General features: G+C 37.5%; 1 pseudogene; it reads left to right on the top strand.

Annotated features, from left to right (window-relative positions):
• Window positions 1-10,721: 10,721 nt before the first annotated feature.
• On the top strand, window positions 10,722-11,632 carry LOC106990693 (olfactory receptor 4C11-like; annotated as a pseudogene).
• Window positions 11,633-24,073: the final 12,441 nt, after the last annotated feature.

Here is a 24,073-nt window from a genome sequence, read left to right as displayed (position 1 = left end):
AATGTTAAACTTTTAGAAAATTTTAAAGTAAGTGTAAACGTTGTCATACTTTCTTAGACAAAAACTTTGTGTCAAACTTATTTGACAGGTAGTAAGTCATCCAATGCTTCCCTGATAGCTCAGCTGGTTTAAGAATCCACCTGTAAGCCTGGAGAACCAGGTTCAATTTCTGAGTCAGGAAGATCCACTGAAGAAGGGATAGGCTACCCACTCCAGTATTCTTGGGCTTCCCTGGTGGCTCATCTGGTAAACAATATGCCAGGAATGTGGGCGACAGGTCATCCAATAACAGACCATTAACATGGGGCCTGGGAAAGGATGCTTTCTCTCAGATCACTTATGAACTCTAATATGACAACTCCGTTTCCTTATATGTAAATTTAAAAATAATTGAATTTTATGCATATTGGAATCTATTTTTTTTTAAGAGAACCATTACTGATCAGTTCACTTGCTATTCATTTGATGGCTTATAAAATTCCTGGAGGGAAGAAAGAAAATATCTTACAAATTAGAAACAGGAGCTTACTCAAGTTATCCCAGATGAAAAGAAGTGTATATTTAGGATGCTGATTTTAGTGACTGATGAAAATCAGGACACAGGAATGGAAGAGACCAGCACAATCACAAAACTTCCACTGTAGGGGTTCCTCCAGCACAGGTTTATAAACAGCAAATCCCATCCTGGATTTCAAGGATCCCTTCCCTATTTACTCTTAGAGAATGCATAAATTTCTGATATATCATATAAACTATTTATTATTGCTTTACATTACTATATTGCTATACATTACTATACATATTGTGTTAAAATTAAAGCAATTTATATTCATCTTTGAGAGAAGTGTATTCTAGTCTCAGTTCTGTTACTAACTAGCTGTGTGAACTTGGTGATTTATTTCACTTCTCTGACCCAGAATTCTTTTGTTTAGGGTAGATTAACGAAATATATATATATATATATATATATATATATTCTCCAGGCTTATATATACATGTTTCTTTTGCATATTCTCTGAGCCAGAGATTCTTTCTTTTTATGCTATATATTTTGGTATTTAGAGAAACTTTTTAGAAGTAGGTCTTCATATTCCCATTTAATTAATGGGTGGTCAAAGACTTTAAAGTGAAAGTGAAAGTGAGTCATTCAGTCATGTCCGACCTTTTATGACCACATGGACTGTAGACCATCAAACCCCTCTGTCCAATGGGATTCTCCAGGCCAGAATATTGGAGTGTGTAGCCATTCTCTTCTCCAGGGGATCTTCCTGACTCAGGAATGGAACCCGGTTGTCTAGTGTTGCAGGCAGGTTCTTTACCATCTGAGTCACCAGGGAAGACCCAAGACTTTAAGGAACACATCAAAAATCTTCCTCAGGATTCTTCCAGTCTATTTGTTAAAAAAAAAAAAAAAAGGCCATGTGTTGGAATGTGATTTTTCCCTACAAAGTTTCTTTGAGCTGCTTGGACTTGCTGGTTGCCATTAGACCCTTTAGCAAAAGTGCAAAGCATGGTGCAATCTATTCATGGCATTCTCTCACCTCAGTTGCTGTCTGCTTTCACCTATACATACCCTGGGCCTCTCACTTCATACTTATTGAAGATACCTAGCAGGCAATGTCAGACATTATAGGTAATTCTCAGACCACAGTGCTGGTTGTAATATGATTTCCCAGGTGGGAAAGTAACATTTTGATGTAATCTAGCCTGTGTTTAATACTTTGTGCTGTGCTGTGCTTAGTCCCTCAGTCATGTCCGACTCTTTGCAACCCCAGAGACTGTAGCCCTCCAAGCGCCTCTGTTCATAGGATTCCCTAGGCAAGAATACTGGAGTGAGTTGCCATGCCCCTCCTCCAGGGGATATTCCCAAACCAGGGATTGAACCCAGATCGCCCACATTATCAGCAGATTATATACCATATGAACCACTAGGGAAGCCCAAGAATAGAGGAGTGGTTGGCTTAGCCCTTCTCCAGGGGGTCTTCCCAACTCAGGAATTGCACTAGGGTCTCCTGCATCGCAGGCAGATTCTTTACTAGCTGAGCTACCAGCGAAGACCCTTTTATACCTCACAACCCTTCAAAAGCAAAGATCTAACTCTGTTTCTTTTAAGAGGAAGAGCATCTATCTTGATAAAGAAAATACATGAGACAAGTATTCAAGTTTCTTTCTCTTTTACTTCTTTCCTGTCTCCCTCTATAAATTGATTTAAAAAACATGAATAGGATTAGAAATGGAAGGTTTGAACATCAATAATGTTAAATTAAATAAATATTGATTATTGTTGTTGTTCAGTCCTTAAGTCTGACTCTTTTGTGAATTTTCGGAGTCTGCCAGGCTCCTCTGTCCATGGAATTCCCAGGAAAGAATACTGGAGTCAGTTGCTATTTCCTTCTCCAGGAGATCTCTGGAGGCAGAGATTGAACTCACATCTCCAGGACTGGCAGACAGATTCTTTACCGCTGACCCATAACTGCCTGTTATAAAGGGAACATAGGAAATTCAAGAGATTAAGAAATTTGCTTAAATTCACATAAAAGGTAAATGGAAAGGCCAGGTCTCAAGTTTATAGTACATATTTCATCTCTGAGCCTTTCATGGGTTTCAAATGTCCTCATGAAGAGATGGGCTTAAAGAAACCTTATGGAGAAGGAAAGAGAATTTCCTCACATCAAATCACATACGCTGAAGTGTAACTAATTGTCCCCCAGGTTTGCTTTTGCTCTTGGACTGTCTGAGCTATGTAGCTCATTGCATATCCTTTGGGACTGGTTTGGGAGAAATACTTTCCTGGAAGCTCCTGAAGCTGAAGTCCTATGTTAAGCATTCACAGACTTTTGTAGGAGTTACTATAAATATCCAATGAAGTAAAAAAAAAAAAAAAAAAAAGCACTTAAACTCATGATTTTCCAAAAGATATATTGTGGGAAAAGAGCTGACTTCAGAGGCATTTCTCATTCAGAATGCAGAAATAGTTTTCTTCACAAAGTCTCCAAGAAGCAAATTAAGAAATTGACCCCATTTTTCACATGACTCCTCTCAGCTTCAATAAGAGACCTTGTTCTTTCTAAACAAGTGCTTCTGAGGAGGAGCTTGTGAATTATTGCCACATGCACGGTTTCCTTTTTCCATAAACTCCTTACATCCCATGACCTCTTGTGATAAATCCCAAGATAAGTCTTAATGAAGTATAGTTTGTGTGTTTTATTCAGGTTTCATATAATTTAACTTTTAAGTAAATTAAAGTTGAAGATGTGCAAAGTATATTTTATTGGAAGTCACTTGTTTGCTCATAAGAGGTAAGTTTTTTCATTTTCTCTGAAATATTTTCTTCTAATTGCCTCCTAAAGACCAAGCTGTTAGAATCTTTAGTCAGTGTATCTTCTAACGGATGATGGAGGTCCTGGGGAGTGTTCACACCAATGAAGGGTTATGTTGATCTAGGGTTCCTAGGCTTTCCTTGGAGTTGGCACATAGCTGTACTGCTGCTGCTGCTAAGTCACTCCAGTCGTGCCCAACTATGTGTGAACCCATAGACGGCAGCCCACCAGGCTTCCCCGTCCCTGGGATTCTCCAGGCAAGAACACTGGAGTGGGTTGCCATTTGCTCTTAAATGCATCTCTGCTCACAGAGGGTACAATGAACTGGATTGAGGCCAACTTGGTATAAATTTCTCTCTTGGGGATCTTCCTGTTGAAAGTGTAGGTCATTGCTGATGTTTCTAGGGTAGAATATAAAATAGAACTGTGCTTTCTACACAGTTGAATTTTCATGCCCCCTGACAACACTTTGTTCATAATCAGACTCCCCTTTTTGTTTAGAGGAAAGTGACTGTGTGGTCAGCCAGGAAGAAAGAAGCTGAACTGTGATGAAATTTTGACTCAAACTACCCTCTCTAATATTTTTGCTCACCTTCCCACTCTGTCTTTCTGTATCCTATCCCTGACTGTTTTTCCCCTGGTTTCTGCTCACTCGCTCTCCTCTCTCCTGCTCTAACTTCATTAGTCTGCTTCCTTCCTCTTCTTCTCGATAATCCATTTAGATTCATTTAGTTTTCTGCTTTGATATTAGCCTCAATATGCAGTTTGATTAACTTGATTTTGGAGTCAGGACAGAAATTTAAGGTATCAATTTGACATCCTTCTCTGATGGCTCAGAATTTCTTTTTTAAGATGCAATCTATGTGATGACTGGGATTTGATATTTTATATGAAATGTGGGTGGGTGCTAGGCTATCTAGGTACATCCTTGTCTAGTTATACTCTAACTGCCTTAGTTAAAATACTCTGTATTACAGGTCAAACTTTGTAACTAGAAAAAGACAAATGGCCACAGTTGCCTTGCAAAAAATTATGGAAGTCAGATGAAATAGTACAAGGGAAAGCTTGTTTGAATGATAAGATTAGATGATAAAAACATTTAATCCAGTATTGCTTTATTCAATCATATGTGTATGGAAACCCACATAGTAATATAGGAGCAGAGAAGATATAGATACATGTCTCCCTGGAGGAAAAAAAAAAATTACAGACTTTGGCCCCAAATATCATTTAATTGGTTAAAATTTCAACAGGTGAAAGTAAAAATCTAAGGATGAAGGAAGCAAAAATAGTCTCCTCTACCACTAGTACTACTAGTATCATTCTATTATTTCAATTTGGGAGATACCATCTTTATTCTTCCTTATAGTATTTCTGTGCTTTTTCATATTAGTGTCGAATGACCTATTAATTTACTTAAAAATGAGTTTTCGGATACTTTTCCTCTTTCTGATTGATCACCAATCCTTCATGGCATCAGAGATACCAACAAGTCAGTCATCAGATATGTACTAAGAGACTATTCATTATACAGAGTCAACAGGTAGGGCATGGAAAAATGTCCTTAGCTTCTTCACAACAAGTCGGTGAAGTGGTGGGATGATCCAGGGATGTTTGGAAATACAGACTGAATTCTGTCATAAAGTTCTGAGGGGGTATTGATCCAACCTAATGCATAGATTAAGTCTTTATGTTCCCAAATATTTTCTTTGCTTACTTAAAGCGAAACAAAATAAAATTAGATGCACTGGTTTCAGTGGTCTATTATCTGCCCACAGATTTTCTTTTACAGCTTTCTGATTTAATGAGAGTGCAGTCTTTATGGAGAGAAGATATATTTTTCCTAAAGCAATGCATGCTGTTTTTTTTTCTAATGATATTTAATCATTCTCTCCAAACTGCTCCTCTTCTCACAGCAAAGGGCCCCCTGCCTTTTGTCTTCATCTCCTTTTGGAAACCTATTGCACTGAAATTGAACAATCATTAATTTATTCCCCTTTTAAATACTCACCAGAGATTACTGAAACTGTCATTTGGAGTGAGTGAAAGTTGCTGAGTCGTGTTTAACTCTTTGAGACCCAATGTACTATACAATCCATGGAAATTTCCAGGCCAGAATACTGCAGTAGGTAGCCTTTCCCTTCTCCAGGGGTTCTTCCAAACCCAGGGATCGAACTCAGGTCTCCCACATTGCAGGCAGATTCTTTACCAGCTGAGCTACAAGGGAAGCCCAGGAGTACTGGATTGGGTAGCCTGCCCCTTCTCCAGTGGATCTTCTGATGAAGGAATCAAACCAGGGTCTGCTGCATTGCAGGTGGATTATTACCAACTAAGCAATCAGGGAAGCCATTTTGTGATTATAGTAATTATAACATTTCTAAATCTTTCTTTTTTTTTTAAATTTTATTTTTACTTTGTTTTAATTTACAATACTGTATTGGTTTTGCCATACATTGACATGAATCCACCACGGGTGTATATGAGCTCCCAATCCTGAATCCCCCTGCCACCTCCCACCCCATATCATTTCTCTGGATCATCCCCGTGCACCAGCCCCAAGCATCCTATATCCTGTATTGAACATAGACTGGCGATTCATTTCTTACATGATAGTATACATGTTTCAACGCCATCCTCCCAAATCATCCCACCCTCTCCCTCTCCCTCTGAGTCCAAAAGTCCGTTCCATACATCTGTGTCTCTTTTGCTGTCTCGCATACAGGGTCATCATTACCATCTTTCTAAATTCCATATATATGTGTCAGTATACTGTATTGTTGTTTTTCTTTCTGGCTTACTTCACTCTGTATAATCGGCTCCAGTTTCATCCACTTCATTAGAACTGATTCAAATGTATTCTTTTAAATGGCTGAGTAATATTCCATTGTGTATATGTACCACCGCTTTCTTATCCATTCATCTGCTGATGGACATCTAGCTTGTTTCCATGTCCTGGCTATATTTTAGCTAGACTACAAGGAAACCTAAGTTTTATTTAGATGTGTAAATTTATTAGTGGTAAGTGGACAATTTGACTTATTGATATGAAAATATTTATTCTATTCAAGGAAACCCATGAGAGGGTAACAGGCAGGAAGGCCAGGAGTCTCCAAATGGAGGAAATAGCCTGCAAGTGTCAGACATTTTTATCTCCCTTAAGTGGCAGGAGGAAACAAACTAGCAATATTTTTTTTTCCTTCTCTATACAAATTTAAAAGGAGGTTTCTCTTTAAATTCTGTGTTGCCATGACACCTGGTTTCACCTGAAGTTAGCCAATGCCTTTTTCTTATGGAAATGTTTATCTTAAGCTATGCTAATGTACTATGCATTTACCCCAAACTCTGTCTTCAAGTTGGTTCTGCCTTTTGGGCTCAGAACCTACTTGATAAACCACTATGTTATACTCTGATATTGTTTCTCTAATCTATGTAAATGACACTATTTGTATGGTGCTCTGCCCTTCTTCAAGATTCAAGTTAATCCTTTTATGGCCCAAGATAAACCATTTGGAGCCAAGATTATCCCAAAATACATCTTATGGGTGAGGGGCCTGGTGCCACTCTAAGTTTTGAGACATTCCTTTCTTTCATTAACAGACTGCTGGTGACTACATAACATCCAGCTAAAGACTAGCAGGGGGTACTCTTTCTGCCCCCTTCTGATGCCTATGACAGAAGCTTTCTCTATTTCCTTTATACTTTAATAAAACTTTGTTACACAAAAGCTCTGAGTGATCAAGCCTTGTCTCTGGCCCCGGATTGAATTCTTCTCCTCCCGGGGCCAAGAATCCTGGAGCCATAATTCAACAACAACCTTTCACCCAGTATAAACTTACTGGATACTTGGGTTTCAGAGACTCTTGTTGGAAACCTCAGCTTAACGTATCAAAAGCCATAGCTCCATTTTTCTCTCATATTTGAACAGTCCAATCAATTTATTCTCCAGGGATCTTTCTACTTTTGGCATTAAAATTAATTTGTATTATCATATAGAATTGTGTGTAATTTTATGTAATTAATGATCTTATGTAGAGGAATGTTACTTCTCCAACTTGGTTGTGAAGAGGTAGAGGACATTTTTCCATTCCCTATCAGCTGACTCTAGATATGAGTAGCTTCTTAGTACATGTTTGATGACTGAGTTGATGCTGTTATTGATGCATTGAAGGATTGATAATTAATCGGAAAGAGAAAAAGTGTCTCAAAACCCATATTAAAACAAATTAAAAGGTCATTTGACATTTAAGTGAAAAAGCACAGAAATATTATAAGAAAGAATAAAGCTGAAATCTCTCAAATTGAAGTAACAGAATAAAATGGAAAGGAGAGTAAATTTGATAGATTTTAGTGTATAAAATTGAAAAAGCTCATAACTTAAAGGTATTAACATTTTATTTACAAAAGATTTACATAATTCAAAATGGATAAAATATAAGTAAATATATACACAATATTATGCACTGTTGCTAATCAAAATGCATATAATTTTAATTCAGATAATCAAGTAAATATGAGTGCCTCATGTTAGGTTTTTATTAGAAATTCATGCCCTATTGTTATAAACATAGAAATAATGGAAAAATACAATTGGTGCATAAGAAGAGATATTTAACTATATAAATACACACAAGATCCTGAAAACACTCACAGAATATGTAAGGAACTAACATTTTCATCCAGTGAGTGAAATTGGTTAATTATGAATTTTTAAGGGTACTTTTCACAGTCTGTAATCTACCATAAACTTTGGAGATTTTATTATGCAAAAATATTTATTTTATTTTTTCTAAAGTATATTGAAGTAACTAAATTGGAAGATTATTTAGTAGTTGTTAATAATTATGAAATATGCATATTTATGTTAGTAATCTCTGGGACATATTTTGATGAAATTATTAAAATAACAAAAAGTTGTATAAGAAGAGTTTATTCAAAAGTTGTTCATTAGGATGAAAATTTGTAAACAACTTAAGTCAAGATATGTGATAGAATTTATATTATGAGATTTTGGTACATTAATTTATGGTTGCTAAATTAATAATTACAGTATGGATACTCTTTAAAAAATGTGAAAGGCTTTTAGTAATTAAAATGAAAATTAGAAATTATAAAAATATTATAAGATGATTGAAAATTTATATATGAGTGCCAAAGAATTGACGCTTTTGAACTGTGGTGTTGGAGAAGATTCTTGAGAGTCCCTTGGACTGCAAGGAGATCCAATCAGTCCATTCTGAAGGAGATCAGCCCTGGGTGTTCTTTGGAAGGAGTGATGCTAAAGCTGAATCTCCAGTAGTTTGGCCACCACATGCGAAGAGTTGACTCATTGGAAAAGACTGTGATGCTGGGAGGGATTGGGGGCAGGAGGAGAAGGGGATTGACCAAGGATGAGATGGCTGGATGGCATCACGGACTCAATGGGTGTGAGTCTGAGTGAATTCCAGGAGTTGGTGATGTACAGGGAGGCCTGGCATGCTGCGATTCATGGGGTTGCAGAGTTGAACACGATTGAGTGACTGAACTGAACTGAACTGAACTGATGCTTATAAAAAGAATAAAATAGAACAATGGGAGATATTTGTATGTTTAAATCCTGAAATACATTTAAAAATTATGTCTTAGATAAAAATTAGAAGAGTACAAACCTCTGGAAAACAGTAGTAGGAGAATCAGATATGGGACAGGGCATTATATGAGTTTTAGAAATGTAAGAAATGGCACTTCATACTGGATCCATAGATTGTGAAGATTAATTTGATGCATTTCTTAATAGCATGGGTAATGGATTATTTCAAACATATAGTAATTTTTTCTCAAAATGTCAGTTTCAATGATTTACTCAAACACATCATGTGCCCTAATTGGCAATGAAAGTAATAGTATAATTGCAACTAGCCTAAAAGTTGGGAAAACAATTTTTTCTTAAAGCTTACTGCCTTATGAACCAGCAATCCCACTGCTGGGAATACACACCGAGGAAACCATAACTGAAAGAAACACGTGTACCCGAATGTTCATTGCAGCACTGTTTATAATAGCCAGGACATGGAAGCAACCTAGATGTCCATCGGTAGATGAATGGATAAGAAAGCTCTGGTACATATACACAATGGAGTATTACTCAGCCATTAAAAAGAATACATTTGAATCCAGTCCTAATGAGGTGGATGAAACTGGAGCCAATTATATAGAGTGAAGTAAGCCAGAAACAAAAACAGCAATACAGTATACTAACACATATATATGGAATTTAGAAAGATGGTAATGATAACCTTGTATGCGAGACAGCAAAAGAGACACAGATGTATAGAACGGACTTTTAAACTCCGTGGGAGAGGGAGAGGGTGGGATGACTTGGGAGGATGGCATTGAAACATGTATACTATCATGTAAGAAACAAATTGCCAGTCTATGTTCGATACGGGATACAGGATGCTTGGGGCTGGTGAACGGGGATGATCCAGAGAGATGATGTGGGGTGGGAGGTGGGAGGGGGGTTCGGGATTGGGAACTCATGTACACCCGTGGCTGACTCATGTCAATGTATGGCAAAACCAATACAGTATTGTAAAGCAAAATAAAGTAAAAATAAAAATTAAAAAAAGAGAAAGACATCTATCATCAGGCAGACTATAATACAGTGATGAAAAATATATTAAGAAGGAGTTTGATGCAGCCTTCAGGGAATTAAGCACCATGTCATTGACAAGACTGTTAAGACTTACATTGTACAAACACTAAATCAAATATCATCCAGAAGGTTGAATAACATGAGAGTGGTCAAGTTATTAAAAAAAAAAAAAAAGGCTTAATCCAAACATGATTTTGAACAGATCAGAAATAATGGGTGCAACCTGGTTTCCAAGTCAAGAAATGTGTTTCTTCAAGAAAGAACCCCCAAAAGTGTTATAAAATTATATAGAATATAAACTTTTATATATAAATGGATTTTATATATAAAATTCAGTAGTTGATATGTATATACATTATATGAGCATATATATCAAATACACATATATCTATTGGAACCTCTAATTGTCATTTGAAGAAAAGGCATCAAGACATTAAAGTGACCTGATCGATATCATACAACAAAGTCATAAACTCTCAGACTTTGGCAAAGAGCACGGTCATTGAGGGTTCTCTCACACAAATCTTATTCCCTATTCCCTTATTCCCTGGTTAAAGCATGACAACCAGCATAAAAAAACATTATATCATAATTTATTGCAATGCATGAAAACCTTGAGAAATAGTGAGTTATATGTTTTGATGGAGTTATAACTCTAAAAGTTATAATTTCAAGTCCAAATACATTCCGATTGCCAAGTCACGATTTCCCCCACTTCCTTTGCAGATGAACCACTTCTTAGCTATGCCTGTTTTCCATTCACCATAACCATGGAGGTGAACAGCAGTGTGAACGAGTTCATTCTGCTTGGGTTAGCACAGAATCTACTAAAGGACAAAGTAGTATTTGTGATCTTCTTGCTTCTATACCTTGCAACTCTGTTGGCAAACTTCTTAATTGTGATAACCATATGAAATAGCCAGACACTTGGGAGCCCAATGTGCTTTTTCCTTTTCTACTTATCCTTTGCTGATGTCTGTTTTGTGACAACAACTGCCCTTAGGCTGATTGCAGATTCTGTATCTGAGAAGAAAATAATCTCCTACAATGAGTGCATGACCCAGATCTTTGCATTTCACTTCGTTGGGTGCATAGAGATCTTGGTACTTGTCCTCATGTCCATTGATTGCTATGTGGCCACTTGCAAGCCCCTGCGGCACACAGCCATCATGAGCCAGCATGTCTGTGGCACACTGGTGAAACTGGCTTGGGTGGGGGCCTTCGTTCTTCAGCACAGATTCCTCTTGGTTTTGAGATTACCCTTCTGTGGCCACAATGTTATTGATCACTATTTCTGTGATACGCAACCATTGTTGAAACTTGCCTGCATTGATACTTAGGTCATCAATCTACTCACAGTGTTTAACAGTGGGGCTATATGCATGGTGAGTTTCATACTGCTGCTAATCTCCTATGTTTTCATCTTACGTTCTCTGAATAATCATAGTGCAGAAGGAAGACAGAAAGCCCTGTCTACTTGCACCTCTAAAATTATCGTTATTGTGTTATTCTTGTACCGTATATATACACATACACTCACCCTGTAACTGCATTTCCAATGGATAAGATGGTGGCTGTGTTTTACACTATTGGGACACCTTTGCTCAACCTCTTGATTTACACTCTGAGGAATGCAGAAGTCAAACAGGCCATGAGAAGGCCATGGTGCAACAAACTCTGACTCGAGATGGCAAAGTGCAGAAGATGCCAATTGCTAATTCTGCCACAGTATAAATGAAACTGGATTGATAGGAAAGGCAAAATGTTCTCATCCCAGTGTGGACAACATAGTTCTCTTTCAGTGGGACCTGTACAAAGATAAGCAGAATCTATGGAGCACAGATCTTTATTATTTTAACCAATGTCTCATGGAGAGACAGAACATGAAGTGCAATCACAATTGTGGGAGCACAAGACCATTCCTCACTTCTGTCATCTGCTTTGATACTCTTTTGAGGCTCGAGAACCAGATTCTGTTGTTTCTGTAGCTTTATTTTCTTATTTTGAACCCTGTTTTGTTTGTTTTTCTTTTTCATATTTCTTATTCAAATTTTATACTCTGTCCTTGATTTCTGTCATCTATTTTGTTGTTAAACCAGTGCGGGCACTACTTTGTACCATATCTTTTCTGGCTCAAGAGTCAGTCCATCAAGTCATTCCCAGAAACATTCTCTCCAAGGAGCATAAATAACAAATAGTTAAGCTCCTATTTTATGCTTGTCTCCGTCTTGAAACACCCTTAAAAATTGGCCTTTCTTTTGCTTGTGGTGTACAGGGAAATGACTAACTTTCCAATCAAACTAGACAATTCTATTTAAAACAAAAATATTTTCTGTATTGATCCATAATTTTTATATATTTTTATAATTTACATAATTTTAATATTTTTCTTCATCATGTTAACCATTATTTTATATTATTTAATTTTACGTACTTATTAATGTTTTTGTAATTTAAATCTTTGGACACATCCCAAATACTTGGTGAATCAGTGATAATTTTATAAAATTGTAAGAATTATATTATAAAACCCAGCATGTCATTGATGAGACTATATATACAAAACAGGCAACAACTGGCATATGAAACAGAGCTAAAAAGAGATGTCCAAAGAAGTGAGACTCTCAACTTGGAAACACAGAACAAAATATGTCAAGAATGAAAACTTTTTCCATCATATTTTGCTATGAAAGGGAAGAAATTAATGGAATAAGTTTCTGGCTACAAATTGGTGTTGAAAAAGTGGTATTTTAGGATGAAGGAAACAACAGTATGTTTCATGATGATGGGAATGATTCTGAAGAGAGCAAAAGGGGGTAAGGGAGGGATTATCAGATCATTGCACTTACATAGAAGGAGGAAATGGGATCTGTCTGGTACACAACTGGACATGTTGGCTTGGAACAGTGGTTACTGTTCTTTAGTGGCTAAGTCATGTCTGACTCTTTTGTGACTCTATGGACTTTAGTCTGTCAGGCTCCTTCTGTCCGTGGGATTTCCCAGGCAAGAATACTGGAGTGGGTTGCCATTTTCTTTTCCAGGGGATCTTCCCAACCCAGGAATGAAATCCCTGTCTCCTGCATAGGCAGGCAGATTCTTTACCATTAAGCCACCAGGGAAGCCCTGGGATGGTAGAGCTGATAATTTACAGCAGATAGAATTCTATAATGGACATGAAGGCTGATTAAGTGGGTATGGATGTTGGGGGTGGGAAGAAGGGGTGATGTGAGTTTGTAGAAATACTTTTTTAAATTGTTTCAGGTGTTCTCTTAAGTAGAAAGTCAAGTCATTGGTTGAGACTGAAGAAATAAAAGAAGATATTGGGATTTTAAAGATAAAGGTAAAGGTGAAAATATAACTCTAGCCCTTTATCATTACTTTCCCTAAGAGACTTTTATCCACTTTAGAACACTGAGAGGATTGATGGATGCTGGAATTGCACCATAGAAGGCTCACTTGAGATCCAGTTCAGGTATTTAAACTGAGGTTAGCTAGGGACTTCCCTGGCACTCCAGTGGTTATGACTCCATGCTTCCACTGCAAGGGGCACGTTTCAGTGCTTCACAGTATGGGGGGAAAAAAGTGAGACCGCTTAGTGCAGTCCTAAAGCACACTCATGGGATAAAGCACAATTGAGCTAAAAATCCACACAACAATTAACATTTCCTGAAGACAGGTCAATCTACAAATTCCTTTGTAGATATTTTTCCTCAAAAGAGTAAACTTTTTTTTTCTCTTGAATGTGATGGATGCCTTTATTACCTTGATTCACATAATATGTCCAAATTAATCAAATTGTAAGTGTTAATTAAGTGTAGTTTTTGTGTACCAGTTATACCTAAATAAAGCTGAGTTGCAAATTCCTTTTTGCCTTTTCATACTATCCATGGTAGAAGCCGTGGGGTCGCAAAGAGTTGGACACAATTTGAAAGTTGTTTTTAAAATACTATTCAACTTGCGCGCCACCTTGTGGGAAGACAGCATAAGGGCCAAATTAAAGGCAGAAAGTGAAGAGGAACTAAAAAGCCTCTTGATGAAAGTGAAAGAGGAGAGTGGAAAAGTTGGTTTAAAGCTCAACATTCAGAAAACTAAGATCATGGCATCTGGTCCCATCACTTCATGGGAAATAGATGGGGAAACAGTGTCAGACTTTTTTTTTTTTTTTGGCTCCAAAATCACTGCAGATGGTGATTGCAGCCATGAAATTAAAAGACTTCTTGGAAGGAAAGTTATAACCAACTTAGATAGCAAATTCAAAAGCAGGACATTACTTTGCCAACAAAGGTCCGTCTAGTCAAGGCTATGGTTTTTCCAGTAGTCATGAATGGATGTGAGAGTTGGACTGTGAAGAAAGCTGAGCACTGAAGAATTCATGCTTTTGAACTGTGGTGCTGGAGAAGGGTCATGAGAGTCCCATGGACTGCAAGGAGATCCAACCAGTTCATTCTAAAGGAAATCAGCCCTGGGTGTTCTTTGGAAGGATTGATGCTAAAGCTGAAACTGCAATACTTTGTCCACCTCATGCAAAGTGTTGACTCATTGGAAAAGACTCCGATGCTGGGAGGAATTGGGGGCAGGAGGAGAAGGGGACGACAGAGGATGAGATGGCTGGATGGCATCACCGACTCAATGGACATGCATTTGGGTGAACTCTGGGAGTTGGTGATGGACAGGGAGGCCTGGTGTGCGGCAATTCATGGGGTCGCAAAGATTTGGACACAACTGAGCAATAAATTTTATACACTTTAAGGGATTTTATGTGTGTGCATGTACATATACCCAGTTAAATATTATGGAACAATGCAAGTCCTATCAGATAATTTTATTAAAGAGTTTGAGGCAAGAAGAGAATAAAATTCTCTCTTTATCACTGAGGTGTTAGGTTGAAAGTAGTGAGGGAAGGAAAATATTGATCGATTTCATTTGCTTTGTGATCTTATTTGTATTTGTTCTTGAGGTGATTTACTGTCAGTTGTAGCTGTGGCTGTCATGTCTATTTTCACATTTCATAAAAGAAGTTAATATTATAATTACTGATATTATAAGAATGTCTATCTCCTTAATGTATCATATCACAAAGAAAGCCAAAGTGGAAAAAAATGAAACCATTAAGGGGGTATTTTCTCCAGTGCCCAGAACTCAGTGCTCATTTGCTCAGTTGTGTCTGACTCTTTGCAACCCCAGGGACTGTAGACTGCCAGGATCCTCTGTTCATGGAATTTTCCAGGCAATAATACTGAAGCAAGTTTCCATTTCCTGCTTCAGGGGATCTTCCCAACCCAGGGATTGAACCCAGGTCTGTTGTGCCTCCTGCACTGGCTGGCAGAGTCTTTACTACTGGGCCACTGGGAAGCCATGTCACACCTAAAATGTTCACTAATATTTGAGAGCAAATATGTATATGTTAAAAGTAAATCTATGTCTTGTGACTGATTTGTTATAGCACCATTATGGAGATTGTATCAATACATGGCAGTAACCAGTGCAGTCATATCCCTGAAGGACAGAGGATGACAACGATGTAGACATTCAACTTGCAAATCCTGAAGTCCTAACTAATAATTGATTTCAGATGAAGACCAAGGCTGAAGCTGAACTTCAGATCATCCTTATTTAAGTGTCTTTTTCAAGATATTCAAATTTGGGAAACAACTGGCTGCACAATAAAAAGGTATCATTAGATGTCATGTATTGATACTTAAAAATGGAAACTTCAAAGGGACACAAAGCCTTCAATGTGAAGATGGTGCTGTGCCCATGCTCTGAGTGACAGGAGGCGGGAGAAGAGTTATCTTAGGAAGACATTCTAGGTAAAAGCAGGGAGTTGGCATGTGAGGGAAAGGCAAGAGGTCTTAGTTTCTATTGACTGAGCAGGGCCTGGAGACAGACACCATTCACAGCGGCTGATGCAGTGTCTTCAGAGAATCTTTTATTATGTTGGGGGAATTGAGGCCTGCTAGTAGGAGCCATTTTTAGTAGCCCCATGGTAGGATTCAGCACCGTAAGTCCTGCCAAGAAACCACTGGTTGCTCAAAGAAAATTTCACTGGAGAATAAATAAACCAAAGTGACTGTTAGTGTGGATCTGGCTTTGGCACCAAGTATTCTGAGTAATTAAAACACTGTGTCGGCCTTGGAGACCGAGCCCAGGTTGGAAGGAGATACTGACCAGAGATTACCATTTACCTCAGGGACTGCACTTTTCATTCCCTGATTCCTGAATGAAAGGCAGGGACTAGAGTGCCAAGGTATCTCTAAGTGAGGCTGATCTAAAGAATAGGTTATAATCATTGCCTCAATATAGTTCATGACCCCAAGAATTATACCCTAGAGAAATACTGGGCATTTGCATGTGAAAGTCTCTACATCAGCTGCTGCTGCCACTGCTAAGTCATTTCAGTCGTGTCCGACTCTGTGCGACCCCATAGACAGCAGCCCACCAGGCTCCTCCATCCCTGGGATTGTCCAGGCAAGGACAGTGGAGTGGGTTGCCATTTCCTTCTCCAGGCATGCAAGTGAAAAGTCAAAGTGAAGTCTCATTTTCCATGCAAGAGTACTGAAGTGGGGTGCCATTGCCTTCTCTGCTCTATATCAGCAAATAAATCATATTGGATTATTGCTTATTAAAGATTTTATTTTTTAGGATAAGTTCTATGTTCACAGAAGTAGGGTAATAAACACATTTTGCACATACCCCCTGCCAATTCAGGAGTCCTAAAAGACTCAGGTTTGATCCCTGGGTTGGGAAGCTGCCCTGGAGTTGGAAATGGCAACCCACTCCAGTATTCTTGCCTGGAAAATTCCATGGACAGATAAGGTGGGTTATCTTATCTGTCTATCTTACAGGGCATGGGGCTGCAAAGAGTTTGATACAACTGAGTTGGACACTACTGAGAGATTAAGCAACAAAAACTGTTTATAGTAATCAAATTTCATGAATAATGTATAAATACATTTTGAAATAGTGATACAATGGAGATGAATCTAGAAACTATAAAACATAAAATACTCAAGAAGATTATTCTTATGGATGTTAGAGTCCCATAATTTAATGTGACCATGTGGCACTGTTCAAAGTACAATATCTTTTACTTCAGGTTGTGGAGACAAACCACCTTAGATTTTAAATGCTTAAGCGAACCTTGAATTGTGTAAACTTGAACTATTGAGTGACAATATCCCATTGTAATTTATATGTAATGTCAGGAAATTTGCATCCTTTAAGAGGCTATTCTGAAATTTTTTTAAAAAAAAGAAAAAATAGAAATGGGAATATCTGAAACATTACCAATTATCAAAAATATATTCATTTTTCTACATTACTGTGTGTCAAATAGTAGATATCATGCATGTGTACGTGCTCAGTCACTTCAGTCACGTCCAACTCTTTGTGACTCTATGGATGATAGTCCGCTAGACTCTTGAGTCCATGGAATTCTCCAGGCAAGATACTAGTGTGGGTTGCCATGCCCTCCTCCAGGGGAGCTTCTCAACCCAGGGACAGAACTTGCATCTCTTAGATCTCCTGCATTGGCAGGAGGGTTCTTTACCTCTAGTGCCACTTTGGAAGCCAATTAGATATCATAAGGATACTTGAAGGAAATGATGCTTTATTTAGAGATTATACATGCATCCTCTCCCTCTTTTCAAACTGTAATACCTGGAAGTGAGTGTGCAGTAAAGTGGGACATAGTCTATATCTATAAAAATATACATTTGTAAAAATAAGCATAGCAAATGTATAGTATAAATATGTCTATAAAGAAAATATTATTTATAGGGTGTGAGTGGGCTATTATTTTAAACCACCAAAGGCAGTCAAATAAATCCAAAATGCCAACTCACAACATTCATAGACCCATAGATTTATTGAAAATATAAAAGTAATGAAGTTAATGAAATGGAGCCATATCTCTTAACTGTATATTTATTCAGCAAAATTAATTGGAATCATGCTAAATCCACAAATAATTGTATTTGAAAAGTGCTGCAGAAAAGTCTACTTATAAGCTTATTTGAGACTCTTAATTCTAACTTGAGATATAAAAATTAGTTCCTTAAGGAAAATAAGTAATGTGAACACACAAACAGGATAGTGGTAAGTCAATTTTAGGTAGAAGAGACAGCACCGGCTTCACACAGTTGTATCAGACACATGACCTTAGATATTCTCTGCTCTGTCTCTGCTTGTCTTGCCTGCCTAATATCACTGGTTTTGTTCGACTGTTCTCTCTGCCCTTTGTTTGACATCCGGTGTTCTCTGTCTATAGTTGCATTTCTATGTGTGTACATCCACAGTCTGGCAGGTTTTCCTCCCAAACAGTTTATTTTGGTCTCATGTCTGATCATGGACCTTTAACATGATCTTCCTGACTCAGCAAAACAGTCAGATTCAACTAATCATAACCTCTTTATGTTTTAAGGAAAAATATATGTAATCTAGGAAACCTCTCTTCTTTTTATTGGTTATACTTCAAAGTCTTACCATATGTTTACTTACATTGAGAACATCATGAAAATGGTAGGAATCTTTTTTCTTTAGGAAGACTCTGACTATTGGGATTGACCTCATATTAATATTCTTTCCATAAAAAATTCTTCTCCTAAAGTGGCGTTGGTTTAGTTGATAAGTCGTGTCCGACTCTTACAACCCCATGGACTGTAGCCCACCAGGTGCTTCTATCCATTGGATTCTCCAGGCAAGAATATTGGAGTGGGTTGCCATTTCCTTCTCCATCTCCTAAAGTAATCCTTTCTTTGTTGAGGGAGAGTATTAAATTTTCTCTTGAACCACACCAATTACAATAATTTGTTTATAATACTGTGTTATTATGATTGTAGCATAGATGGCCCAAACAGAGGTAGATGAATTTATGTGAGCTGGAAGGAAGAGTACATGTAGTTGACAATAGGGAGTTTAAAAATAATAATTAAGTAAAGAAAGAATGCTATAAGCCAGAGGATAGTTTCTAGGATTTGAAAGAGAAATAGTTACACCACAAGTATGAATTTTTTAGTGAGTTTTGATAGAATTCAGAAAAAAGAGTAGCTTAAGAAACACTGAGATATTCGGATGAAAATTATATTTATGCAGTAGAGATGTATATCACCTTTTGTCATCATTTACCATTATCACAGTTTGATTAAATAGTCATGAAGAGTCTTTCCGATTTTGACTTGCCTTCCTATTTGTATTTTTATCTATGTAAGAAATTCAGTTTGACTATTTTTGTTTATTTGGAACTTCTTTTTCTATTTATAAATTACTAAAACATATATAATTACTAAATTTGTAATAATTTTATTTTACCAAGAACTTTGGAATTGCTTTGGCTCAGGGAAAAAATTGTCTATTTCTCCATTTGAAAATGGGAGTATGTGAATTATACAACTAAGGAAATTGTTTTTAGCTTTGGTTAAATTTAGGGCTAATCATTTTAGGTGATTTACTCTAAGTAAAAGTAAATCATAGCTACTACAGTTGGATTCTAATCCTGTGAGATTTTCACAGTAGTAAATTCTGGGCAGGTGGCAGAGTTTTAATCAAAGTCTTCTACTTCAGGAAAAGGAATATTATTTTTCTTTGAAAAGGCTGCATACTGTATCTAATGTAATACTTCCTCAAATATACTCTAGTATGTCCCTGGAGAAGGAAGAGGCAACCCACTCCAGTACTCTTGCCTTGAAAATCCCATAGACCTAGAGGAGCTTGGTACAGGCTGTTATCCATGGGGTCGCAAAGAGTCAGGCACGACTGAACAACTTCACTTTCATTTTATTTTAGTATGTCTTCTGGGCATGCTTTGAATATATAGTTCCTTAGACCATTGTCACCACATCTCTTGCAGATGGAGAATAATATATAATTCATGTCCAGGGTTTTATAATAAACACTGTAGAACCTCATAGAAATCTGAATGTGCAACCTCACGAGGAATGTTTGTTTACCAGTGCTCTGGTAAAGAGTGGGACACTGAGATCTAGAACACACACATTTGTATGAAGATAAGTAAGAACTGTGAGTATACAAATATTCACGTAAGTAGTTTCCTCTTTCTTGAAAGAGAGGAAAGAGCAGTCTTCTCTAGCCTACACACTACATTACTGCCACATTTGGAAAAAAAAAAAAAAAGCGCTGTCATGTAAAGATGTTTATTCTTCTCATGAACTTTCTCCTTCATCCCTTACTGCTTCCAAACAGCTAACCAGGGTCAAGTCACAGGAAAGTCCAAACAAGAAAGGGTTTTAATGTACACTCATATCATTAAAAATGCTTCATAGAGTAACTATGTGTTTTGCTTTACTTACAGAACCAATTATTAGATCTGTGGCAAAGAACTACAAGACATAGCTGCTAATGTATGAAAGATTGAATAGTCCACTTTTTATTTGATTGTAGGTAGTGACAATGTCTTAACACACTCTGCTGTTCCGGGGTGCAGTAGCTTAGGAGTGAAAATAATTTGAACTTAACATTTAGAGGACTTAGATCCCAAAGTTTCCAGGAGGGGTATTTGGGAATTATGATACTAGCATATCCATGTTCAGTGCATATGAAAGAGTCCAATTAAAAGAACTGTGAACTGACTGATATGACAATTGAGATTTTTTTAACGTTTTCAAAAATAGCTTTATTACCAGTGCTTTGAAACTCTCCTCCACCTGCCTTGCAGAGTAAATGTAACTTCCAACACAACTTGCAAGTTTCTTTTTTTTTTATTGATGGCAATCATATTGTTTTAATTAATTAGTTTATTTTAATAGGAGGCTAATGACTTTACAATATTGTAGTGGTTTTTGCCATACATTGGCATGAATCAGCACATGTGTCCCCCATCCTGAACCCTCTTCCCACCTCCCTCCCCATCCCATCCCTCAGGTTGTCCCAGTGCACCGGCTTTGAGTGCCCTGTTTCATGCATCAAACTTGGACTGGTCATCTATTTCACATATGGTAATATACAGGTTTCAATGCTATTCTCTCAAATCATCCCACCCTCACCTTTTCCTGCAGAGTCCAAAAGTCTGTTCTTCGTGTCCATGTCTCTTTTGCTGGGTCACCATGACCATCTTTCTAAACTCCATATATATGTGTCAATATACTGTATTTTTTTTCTTTTTAACTTATTTCACTCTATATAATAGGCTCTAGTTTCATCCACCTCATTAGAACTGAGTCAAATGTATCCTTTTTAGTAGCTGAGTAATACTCCATTGTGTATATGTACCGCAGCATTCTTAACCATTTGCCTGCTGATGAACATCTAGGTTGCTTCCATGTCCTAGCTATTGTAAAATGTGCTGCAATGGGGGTACATGTGTCTCTTTCATTCTGGTTTCCTTGGTGTGTATGCCCAGTAGTTGGATTGCTGGGTCATATGGCAGTTCTATTTCTATTTTTTAAAGGAATCTCCACACTGTTCTTCATAGCGGTTGTACTAGTTTGCATTCCAAACAACAGTGTAAGAGGGTTCCATTTTCTCTACACCCTCTCCAGCATTTATTGTTTGCAGATTTTTTGATGGCAGCCGTTCTGATCAGCATGAGATGGTACTTCATTGTGGTTTTGATTTGCATTTCTCTGGTAATGAGTGATGTTGAGCATCTTTTCATGTGTTTGCTAGCCATCTGTATGTCTTCTTTGGAGAAACGTGTTTAGTTCTTTGGCCCATTTTTTGATTTGGTCATTTATTTTGCTGGAATTGAGCTGCATGAGCTGCTTATATATTTTTGAGATTAGTTATTTGTCAGTTGCTTCATTTGCTATTATTTTCTCCCATTCTGAAGGCTGTCTTTTCACCTTGCTTAAAGTTTCCTTCATTGTGCAAAAACTTTTAAGATTAATTAAGTCCCATTTGTTTATTTTTGCTTTTATTTCCATTACTCTGGGAAATGGGTCATAGAGGATCCTGCTGTGATTTATGTCAGAGAATGTTTTGCCTTTGTTTTCCTCTATGAGTTTTATAGTTTCTGGTCTTACATTTAGATCTTTAATTCATTCTGAGTTTTTTTTTTTTTTTTAATGTGGTGTTAGAAAGTGTTCTGAAGTGGAGTGAAGTGAATTAACTCAGTCGTGTCCGACTCTTTGCAACCCCATGGACTATAGCCTACCAGGCTCCTCCATGCCTAGGATTCTCCAGGCAGGAATACTGGAGTGGGTTGCCATTTCCTTCTCCAGGAGATCTTCCCAACCCAAGGATCGAATCTGGGTCTTCCGTATTGCAGGCAGATGCTTTACCACCTGAGCCATCAGGGAAGCTCAAGCGTCATTCTTTTACAGGTGGTTGACTAGTTTTCTCAGCACCACGTGTTAGAGACATTGTCTTTTCTCCCTTGTATATTCTTGTGATGACAATCATAATATACTCTATGAAGTTAAGTGTTAGTCAGCCAGTCATGTCTGACTCTTTGTGACCCCATGGACTGTAGCCTCCCAGGCTCCTCTGTCTGTGGAATTCTGCATGCAAGATTTACTGTAGTGGCTTGCCATTTCCTTCTCCAGATCTTCCTGAATCAGGGATCAAACTTGGGTTTTCCACATTGTTGGAAGATTCTTTCCATCTGAACCACTAGGGAAGCCCTACTATAGTCTATAAATGTATCAAATTAACAGGTTGTACACCTTAAACTTCCACAGTGTTACATGTCTAATATAGTTAAATAAAAAAAAGAAAAAAGCCTAGGATCTTTTTAAATATGCTATCTTACTTTAGGGGAACTAAAATAACCTTGACGTGCAAAGGAAGAAATCACAACATGTGAAATTCCTTAAATAAAATTTTATTGATTTCAGATACGTTTGCCTTATGTTTCATGGAACTAAAAAAAGAAAACTACGCTTAAAAACCTGTCTGTAGAACAAAGAGTTTTTGGACATGAGGCACTCACCTTGAAATTTGATGTAGTTTCATTTTGTATTGTTTCTCCCAATAAAAAAATGTGTGGTTCTAATCCCCAGTGCCTCAGAATGTGAATTTATCTAGCAATAGTCTTGTGGTGTAAGTACCTGAAAGTCAATTTTTTGGAATGTAATGTAAGTGGCTAACATTAAGCTTTTGGTTGTCCAGCTAACCGTTTCAAAGACATCCATCTTCAGCATCAATAGCTATACAACCAGATAAGGAACCAGGCCTCTCCATCCACGTAGTTCACCTTTTACAAAGCCCTGGGTGATCTATACCTGACCATTCACAAGACCCCAAATTTTCCCTCCTGTGATTTAGGTTCACTCTTATGTTTCAAATTCACCAATAAAAAGTGAACCCTTGGGTACATAGACACCCCATCCCTGAGGCTAGTGAAGGCAGAATCTCAGATTCTCTTTTTCTCTCCTCAACATCTCTCTTTTTCTCATCTCTGTCTCTGTCTGTGTCTCAACATTTCCCTGTGTGGTCCCAGGCATGCTGCATAGCCTTCATGACCCCTGAGTAATAAACCTTGTTTTACCAGACTTCTCTGCTGGTTGCTGCTGAGGTGCATCTTGGATTCATAATACGAACCACAAGGGTCCACTTAGTCACAGCGTTGTTTCTGACTGGAAAAATGTCTGCTGGGGTTCCCCAGGAGCACCAGGTGCAGAGGATAGCCAGGATTCCTATTTAACAGCATTACTCTCCATTGGCTGAGACTGACATATTTACAGAGGTAGTGAACTTATATATTTTCCCTATAGGGGTAAAAAGATGATATTTTAAGAACTGGTTTAAAACTTTGGGGAGGTTATTTGCTAGGTTAAAGCAGTGCCTAAAAAAGAAAAAAAAATCACAAGAATGTCTTGCAAAATCTCAAGTCAACTGGTCTCGCCATACAGACATAACAAAATGAGAAGGGCTAAATAACTGGATGGTATTTTTCTATTTGAAGTTGATATGAGAAAAAAAAAAAGGCTACACTAGATAAATTTCCCTGAGAAAAGTTTAGCTTCTATATTCCTATGTAAACATAAAGATCTGCTTGTCTTTTTGATAAATTATCCTAACCTGGCAAATTGTTTTTTTGTGTGCCCTTTGCAGTTTATTTTAAAACTCTATAATGCAAATAAAAACAGTAGCCTGAATAGTCAGAAGACTTCAAGGAGAAAATGGACAGACAGCTGAATAAAATAAACAATTTCCTCAAGCAATA

The sequence above is a fragment of the Ovis aries genome, unplaced genomic scaffold (genome assembly GCF_016772045.2).
Source record: "Ovis aries strain OAR_USU_Benz2616 breed Rambouillet unplaced genomic scaffold, ARS-UI_Ramb_v3.0 scaffold_90, whole genome shotgun sequence".
Taxonomy (NCBI): Eukaryota; Metazoa; Chordata; class Mammalia; order Artiodactyla; family Bovidae; genus Ovis; species Ovis aries.
The sequence above is the reverse complement of the archived record's forward strand: the minus strand, read 5'-3'. Positions and strand labels throughout refer to the sequence as shown.